General features: G+C 38.2%; 1 pseudogene across 1 annotated transcript; it reads left to right on the top strand.

Moving 5' to 3' along the window:
- The first annotated feature begins 448 nt into the window (after positions 1-448).
- LOC307185519 (small ribosomal subunit protein uS17m-like) lies at positions 449-9,422 on the top strand (annotated as a pseudogene). The gene is made up of 2 exons: positions 449-514; positions 9,039-9,422. The product of its transcript is annotated as a small ribosomal subunit protein uS17m-like (transcript).
- The last annotated feature ends 257 nt before the right edge of the window (positions 9,423-9,679 follow it).

Here is a 9,679-nt window from a genome sequence, read left to right as displayed (position 1 = left end):
TCCGCCTGCCAATGCAGGGGACACGGGTTCGTGCCCCGGTCTGGGAAGATCCCACATGCCGCGGAGCAGCTGGGCCCGTGAGCCATGGCCGCTGGGCCTGCGCATCCGGAGCCTGTACTCCACAACGGGAGAGGCCACAGCAGTGAGAGGCCCGCGTACAGAAAAAAAAAAAAAAGAGTCAAACAGAACTTATACAAATAAAACAATACAATAAATGAAATTAAAAACAAAAGATAGGTGGGTCTAACAACAGATTGGACACAACTTAAGAATTGCAGAACTGAAGGAAAAAATGAGAAGAAACTATCCAAAATGTAGCATGAAAAGATAAAAACATGAAAATTGCCATAGAGAACCAGTGACATATAGGATACAGTGGGTAGATATAACATATTTAATTGGAGGTTTAGAAGAAGAGGCAGAATAAGAGACAATATTTGAAGAGATAATGGCTGAAATTTTTTCAGAAGCGATGGAAGACAATCTACAGATTCAGTATACCAACAAACTGCAAGTAGGAAAAATACAGAGAAATCTTTACAAAGATACATCATGGTGAAACCAAAATATTCAACCACAAAGACAAAATTTTAAAAGGAGCTAAATCTAGATATCCAACCACAAGTAAGTAGGAAATACAAGAAATAGAGGCATATGTTAAACTACCATGAGGATGCAACAATCCAAATCTAGAATGTGGAAAATTCAACTATTAGAATGTCCCACTTCTTCAAAAAATAGATGACATGAAATTAGTGGGAAGTGGAGGTGGTTTAAGATTAAAAGACTTATGGTAAGCAACATGTATTATGGTAAGCAAGCATTTAAAGTGCAAATCACTATTCTTTCTTTAATTATGACATAGCAAGTATTTTATGGAAAATGGAGACTACCATCCCATGTTTGGGGAATTCCCATCATACGAGTCTTGGTAAGAAGCAAAGAGTACCACCCAACATAATATTTAAAAAATCAACTTACCCAGCCTTTCTTACAGCCAGAGCACAGATATATGACCACAGCTCTATCAGTCAGAATTCTCCTACATTAGACTTTGAGACAAACGCTAGTGAATCAAATTGATTTAGTGGAATCAATGCTAGGGCAGGTGGCAGCCATGGTGGTAGCTACTTTTCCAAAGGAGCAGTGATGTTCTAGCGGCAGCATCCAGTATCTAGCATTGATGATGTCAGTGTTGAAAGCAGCAGGATCTGTGGATAGCAGGAGCAGCAGCAGTAGAAACACGGTGGCTTTATGGAGCCAGCTTTGTGGTGTGATTTTGGAAATGGTTCCTGGATGAGAGTTCCCAAGTGTGGCTTTCCAACTCTCCTGGAGAGGCTAAGGTACTAAAATAGTCTTTATTAAATTCATTTTTAGCACAAAAAAAAACCTCAAGAGAGTGAGGAATGGATATATAATAGATGAATTAATCAGAATAAGTGCCAGAATAGCAGAGTGAGGACATCCAAAATTTCACTACTCCATAAAAGGAATGAGAACAATGGCAAAAAATTGTCAAAATCAACTTTTTCTTAACATTGGAAATAAAGTTTTGCAACAGTCCAAGGAGCTTCTTTTTTTTAGTGACTGAATCTCAGAACAGTAAGCTTTGTGACATTGCAACTTCCCAATGAGGGAATACAATGAACAAATTAGATAACCTAGTTGAAATAGGTAAATTCCTAGAAAGACAAAAACTACTGAAACTACCTCAAGAAGAAATAGAAAAACTGAACAAGTAAAGCCATTGAATTAATAATTTTAAAAAACAGGGTTTCTCTGGTGGCACAGTGGTTGAGAGTCCGCCTGTCGATGCAGGGGATGCGGGTTCGTGCCCTGGTCCGGGAGGATCCCACGTGCCGTGGAGCGGCTGGGCCCCGTGCGCCATGGCCGCTGAGCCTGCGTGTCCGGAGCCTGTGCTCCGCAGCGGGAGAGGCCACGGCAGTGAGAGGCCCGCGTACCGCAAAAAAAAAAAAAACAAAAACAAGCAAACAAACAAAAAACAACTTTCCATGAAGAAAACCCTAGAACTATAGGCTTCACTGGTGAATTTTACCAAACATTTAAAGAATTAACACTAATCCTTCACAAAATCTTTCAGAAAACAAAAGAGAAGGGAATACGTTCTAACTCATTCTATGAGGCCAATATTATCCTGATATCAAAACCTGACAAAAATATAACAAGAAAACTACAGACCAATAATTCTTATAAATATATACACACACATTCTTTATTTTATGGGGGTTTTTGTTTGTTTTGTTTGTTTGTTCATGTTTTGGCCACACCACACAGCTTGTGGGGTCTTAGTTTCCTGACCAGGGATTGAATCTGGGCCCTCAGCAGTGAGAGCATGGAGTCCTAACCACTGGAATGCCAGGGAATTCCCCACACACATTCTTTCAAAAAGAAAAGAAAAAAAAAAAAAAAATCAAAACCCTAGGAAACAGAACCCAGTAACATGTAAAAAGGATTATACATTATGACTAAGTGAGATTTATCCCAGGAATGTAAGGTTGGTTTAACAGCTAAAAATCAACCCCAATGTAACGCACCATATTAATATACAAAAGAACAAAAACTAGATAATAACCTCAATGCACCAGAAAAAGCACTTGACAAAATCCAATACACTTCCATGATTAAAAAAAAAAAATTAAACAAACTAGGAATAGCAGGTGTTATGGACTAAATTGTGTCCCCTCCCCCCCCAAAAAAATTTTCATGTTGAAGCCCTAACACCCAATGTGACTGTATTTGGAAATAGGACCTTTAAGGAGATAACTAATGTTAAATGAAGTCATAGGGTAGTACCCTAATCTAATGTCTTTATAAGAAAAGGAAGAGACACCAGAGATCAATCTCTCCCTCCCTCTAAATGTACATACACACACACACACACACACACACAAACACAGAAATGGCCATGTCAGGACACAGCAAGAAGGAGGTCACTGCAAGCCAGGAAAAGAGGCCTCACCAGAACCCAATCCTGCTGGCACCTTGATCTTAGGTTTCTAGCCTCCAGAAATATGAGAAAATAAATGCCTATTGTTTATTTTTTTAATATTTATTTATTTATTTTGGCTGCACCACATCTTAGTTGGGGCACACAAGAACTTCGTTGCAGCATACAAGATCTTTTAGTTGTGGCATGCAGACTTCTTAGTTATGGCATGTGGACTCTTAGTTGCAGAATGCATGCGGGATCTAGTTCCCTGACCAGGGATCTAACCCGGGCCCCCTACATCAGAGGCATACAGTCTTACCCACTGGACCGTCAGGGCAGTCCCTAAATGCCTAATGTTTAAAACACCAGTCTATAGTATTTTGTTATGGCAGCCTAAGCAGGCTAATTTAGAGGGGAACCTCCTGTCTAAAACACCCCATAGCTACTATCATACTTAATGGTAAAAGACTGAATGCTTTCCACCTGAGATGGAGTACTAGACAAGGATGTCAGCTCTTGTTACTCCTATTCAATCTTGTACTGAAAATTTTAGCCAGGCCAGCTAGGCAAGAAAGAGAAGTAAAATTTATACAGGTTGAAAAGGAAGAAGTATCAATAAAACTATATTTGCAGATGACATGACCTTGTATATGGAAAATCCACAAAAATATTAGAATAAATTAGTTCAGCAGGGTGGCAGGATACAAGATCAATGTACAAAAATCAGTTTTATTTCTATTCACTAGCAATGAACAATCCAAAACTGAAATTAAGACAACATTCTTTTTGCAATAGCATCAAAACAGAATGAAATGCTTAGGAATAAATTTAACAAAAGAAATGTAAGATTGGTAAATAGCTAACTATAAGACATTGATAAAAGTAATGAAAGAAGACTTAAATAAATGGAAATATAGCCCACGTACATGGATTTGGCTTAATATCATTAAAATGGCAGTAGTCTCCAAACTGATCTAGAAATTTAATGTAATCACTATCAAAATTTCAGCTGGACATTTTGCATATATTGGCAAGCTGAGCTTAAAATTTTTATGGAAATTTAAGGGACCCAGAATAGCCCAACTATCTTGGGGAAAAAAGAAGAAAGTTGGAGGATTCACACTTCCTGATTTCAAAATTTCCTACAAGCTGCAGTAATCAGGGCAGTGTTGTACTGGCATAAAGATAGACATAGATCCATGGAATAGAGTTGAGTGTCCAGAAATAAATTATTAAATTTATGATCAATTGAGTTTTGATAAGGTTGCCAACACAATGCAATGGGGAAAGAGTAGAATTTTCAACAAACAGTATTGGGACAATTTGATATCTACATGCAAAAAAATGAAGTTGGACACCTACTTTATAACATATACAAAAATTGTATGCAAATATGCAAATGGTGAAAGATCTAAATGTAATAGCTAAAACTAAAATTCTTAGAAGAAAATGTAGAAGCATTGGAGTAAATCTTTGCCATCTTGGATTAGGCAATGTTTTCCAAAAGCACAAGTGCAAAAAAAAAAAACCAGATAAATTGGATTTCATCAAAATTAAAAACATTTGTGCTTCGAAGTACACCATCAAGTAAGTGAAGACAATCCACAGAATGGGAGAAAATATTGGAAAACACATATCTGATGAACGACTTGTAACTAGAATATAAAAGAAACACAACTAAGAAAAAAAAAGACAAAAAGACAAAAAAAGACAAATTATAAAATGGGCAAAGAATCCAAATAGACATTTCTCAAAAAAAGATATACAAATGGTCGAAAGGTACATGAGGGAATTCCCTGGTGGTCCAGTGGTTAGGACTCCACGCGACCATTGCCAAGGACCTGGGTTCAATCCCTGGTCAGGGAACTAAGATCCCGCAAGTCACACAAAGTGGCCAAAAAAAAAAAAAAGTACATGAAAAGATGCTGAATATCAGTGGTCATTAGGGAAATGCAAATATCAAAAATGCAATGAGATACTGCTTTGAACATACTAGTATGGCCAAATCAAAAAGACAGACAATAACAAGATTTGGTGAGAATGTGGAGAAATCAATCCTCATACATTGCTGGTTGGAATGTAAAATTGTGGCACCACTTTAGAAAACAATGTGACATTTCCTCAAAAAGTTAAACATAGAGTTACCTTATGACCCAGCAATTTTACTCTTAGGTAAATACCAAGAAAAATGAAAACATGTCCACACAAAAACTTGTACACAAATGTTCATAGCAACATTATTTATAATAGCTGAAAAATGGAAACAATCCAAATGTTCAACAACTGATGAATGGATAAACAAAATGGTGTATATCTGTGCAATAGAATATTATTTAGTCACAAAAATAATAAAGTACTGACACATAATACAACATGGATTATATTTGAAAACATGCCAAGTGAAAGTAGCTAGACACAAAAGGTCACATGTTATATAAATATTATATATGAAAATGCTATATGATATTATATGCCCAGTTATATGACATTATTTGCCCAGTTATATGAAATGTCCAAAATATGTAAATCCATAAAGACAGAAAATAGATTAATACTTGCCCAGGGGCTAGAAGAAGACACAGTAGGAAATGACTGCTGATGTGTATGGGATTCCTTTTTTGAAGAAAAAATTCTAAAGTGGTGATGACTACACAGCTCTGTAAACTTACTACAAACCACTAAATTGTACATTTAAAAAATAAATTTTATGTTATGTGAATTATATCTCTTTAAAGTTGTGACTAAAAAATAAAAGTTGTGACTAAAAAAAGGTACATTAATCCAATACAAAGTATACACCTTTATTGAAAACAGATTTGAACTATCAACTCTGACAAGACAATTTTTAAACACATTAAGGGAAATTTAAACATGGACATCACAATGGTATTTAGTTATCTTTTAAAGAAAGTTCTTACCTGTTAGAGATACATACAAAAATATTTATGCTAAAATGATATGGTATACGGTATTTACAGCATAAAAAGAAAGAGGTAGAATAAAACAAGTTTGGAATGACACTGATAATTTTTTAATTGGGTAGTGGGTACATGAGTTCATAATATGATTATTCCTAATTTAGTGTATGTTGTAAATTTCCACGTAAAAGTATGAAAAATAACTAATAAGAGAATAAGATAACAGGCAGCTGGGGAGAGAAGCATTATTTCCAAAGGTGTAGTAAGGCTTATTGCTGACTTCTGAATAGAAACAATGGAAGTGAGCTTCCCCGGCAGTGCAGTAGTTAAGAATCTTCCATGACACGGGTTCGAGCCCTGGTCGGGGAAGATCCTACATGCCGCGGAGCAACTAAGCCCGTGTGCCACAACTACTGAGCCTGCGCTCTAGAGCCCGAGAGCCACAGCTACTGAGCCCACGTGCCTAGAGCCCATGCTCCGCAACAAGAGAAGCCACTGCAATGAGAAGCCTGAGCAACGCAACGAAGAGTAGCCCCCGCTCACGGCAACTAGAGGAAGACCACATGTAGCAAGGAAGACACAACGCAGCCAAAAATAAATAAATAAAACAAATAAACTTAAAAAAAAAGAAACAATGGAAGCCAGCCAATAGTGGAATGGTATATTTAAAAATGCTAAAAGAAAATAACGAGAACTGAGAATTCTCTAGCAGCCAAAAATTTCTCAAGATTGGAGGTGAAATAAAAATATTTTCTGAAAGAAGAAAATATTAACATTTCATCATCGGATCTTCCGTGGTGGTGCAGTGGTTAAGAATCTGTCTGCCAATGCAGGGGACAAAGGTTCGAGCCCTGGCCTGGGAAAATCTCACATTCCGCAGAGCAACTAAGCCCATGCACCACAACTACTGAGCCTTCACTCCAGAGCCCGTGAGCCACAACTACTGAGTCCAAGTGCCACAACTACTGAAGCCTGCACGCCTAGAGCCCGTGCTCCGCAGCAAGCGAAGCCACCGCAATGAGAAGCCCGCACACCACAACAGAGTAGCCCCCACTCGCCACAACTAGATAAAGCCCGGGCACAGCAAGGAAGACACAATGCAGCCAAAAATTAATTATTAATTAATTAATTAAAAAATAAAACACTTCATCATGAGGAAGCTTTCACTAAAGGAGATTCTAAAGCCAATAGTAAATATAGATCCTAGAGGAAAAAGGCCTGAGATACAAAAAGGAATGAAGAAAAAAAAAAAAAAAAACTGTAGATGTGGGAACGTGTAAATGAATGTTGGCTATGAAAAAATTAATTTTTATAAATTCACAAAACAGAAATAGACTCACAGACATAGAAAACAAACTTATGGTTACCAAAGAGGATAGTTGGGCGGGGCGCATAAATTAGGAGTTTGGGATTAACATATACACACTCTACATAAAACAGATAAACAACAAAGACCTACTGTATAGCACAGGGAACTATATTCAATATCTTGTAATAACCTATAATGGAAAAGAATCTGAAAAAGTATATACATATCTGAATCATTTAGCTGTACACCTGAAACTAACACAACATTGTATATTAATTATACTCCAATTTTAAAACATGGTTGAAAGAAAAATCATGATTAGGATTTGTGGTTTTCAGATTTTTTTTGTTATGAAGGAGAGCATAAATATCTTTGTAAATATTCTTTATTCCTTTGGATTGGAGTAATTCTTATACATTTCTCAAAGTAGTATAATTTTATACCTATTGTCATATTTTAAAATTTTACTTATTTAATTTATTTTTATTTTTGGCTGCGTTGGGTCTTCGTTGCTGGGTGCGGGTTTTCTTTAGTTGCAGCGAGCGGGGGCTGCTCTTCATTGCCATGGCTTCTCTTGTTGCGGAGCTCAGGCTCTAGGCGCGAGGGCTTCAGTAGTTGTGGCTCGCGGGCTTCAGAGCGCAGGCTCAGTAGTTGTGGTGCACGGGGCTTAGTTGCTCCGCAGCATGTGGGATCTTCCAGAACCAGGGCTCGAACCCATGTCCCCTGCATTGGCAGGCGGATTCTTAACCACTGCGCCACCAGGGAAGCCCCCTATTGTTATATTGCTCTCCAAAAAGACTGAATAATCTACAGGGCTATTTACAACATCATTGTACTAGTCAATATTTGTGTTTCATTTGCCAACATTGGTGTTTACTTTTTTTTTCTAGTTTAAGAGAGATGTAATGGTAGCTTAAGTTCTTTTAGTTTGTTTTCTTTACATTTTAATATGACTGAACTAGTTATTTCCCAAAATGCAAAAGAAATATGATTATTTACCTTATCAGTTTTTTACTGAAGAAGGATATTTTGACTGTAATTTTGGCCATTCAGAATATTCTCATATACCACTATTTATTCTTTGCATTAGCCATAGGGCAGACAGTTATTACATCGCATAGAAACTGACCTAAGTATGTGGAAATATTAGATTCGCCAAATGTTAGACCATCTAGTACAATGGGGAGAATCCTGAATGATCAAAAGTTATCCTCATAGGGGCTTCCCTGGTGGCGCAGTGGTTGGGAGTCCGCCTGCCGATGCAGGGGACGTGGGTTCGTGCCCCGGTTCGGGGGGATCCCGCATGCCGCGGGGCGGCTGGGCCCGTGCGCCGTGGCCGCTGAGCCTGGGGCTCCGGAGCCTGTGCTTCGCAGCGGGAGAGGCCGCGGCAGTGAGAGGCCCGCGAACCGCAAAAAAAAAAAAAAAAGTTATCCTCATAATTTTCTCATGCATTTTCTAAGAAAGAACATAAATTATCAGTCTTTTACCAAATTCAAAATGAATTTTACTGATAAGAATGACATCAAATAAAATTGATTTCACCTAAAACTGAACATGATAGGGAATTCTCTGGTGGTCCAGTGGTTAGGACTCTGCCCTTTCACTGCACGGCCAGAGGGGAAAAAACAAAAGACAAAAAGCCTGCACATGATAAAATTAGTGATACACTTTTTATTTTTTAAAAATCGCATCTCTTTTTATAGCATGGAAAACTTTAAATATTGACTTAAGAAAGCTTACGGACAGTGGAGCCCTGAGGTGACTGCTGACCCCGCTCTGCTGCCACAGGGGGTGGATTCCAGGGCCGAAGCGCCGCGGCATGGGAGACCTCCAGGTGACCAAAGCCACATAACGTCAATAGCTCATTCATCCATCCATCCATGCCAGATGGGTCGTGGGGAAGGTGATTGCGACAGCAATTCAAATACCTGCTAAAGTGAGAGTAACCAGGCTTGTTCTGGATCCCTACTTGTTAAAGCATTTTAATAAGTGAAAAACCTACCTTACGATGCTCTTCAGCAGTGCACAGCTGGGAATACTGTGCTTCTCACAGCTTTACCTGTCCCACGGACACAGCACGTGAAACATGAACTGGCTGCGATCATTTTCAAAGTTGGACAAGTCACAGATCTGGTGACGGGGAAACCCTGAGCAGGAACTCCCTACCTTGAGAGTCCAGTCAATTCGGAAACCACTCACTTGAACCAAAAATCGGGAAGAACTCGCTATCTCTTTAACACAGTGAAGGTGGATTGGAAGATAGAGCCAACAGGAAAGATTCCTAAATTCGTTTTATGGAAAAAATTTTCTAACTTTCGTCACAAACTGTCCAATTTATCTTCTAGTATTTATGACATAGATAAAAGTAAATGAAGTAAAGACCTTGTTACAATTTTCCATAAAGGCTTATAGTCATTTTTCAAATTTCTTTCTCGGTGAGCATACTTTCCTATTACACTAAGTATGCCTAGCAATCCACTGCATTATTTTGTAAGCTCACTG

The sequence above is a fragment of the Stenella coeruleoalba genome, assembly GCF_951394435.1.
Source record: "Stenella coeruleoalba genome assembly, chromosome: 4".
Lineage (NCBI taxonomy): Eukaryota > Metazoa > Chordata > Mammalia > Artiodactyla > Delphinidae > Stenella > Stenella coeruleoalba.
The sequence above is the reverse complement of the archived record's forward strand: the minus strand, read 5'-3'. Positions and strand labels throughout refer to the sequence as shown.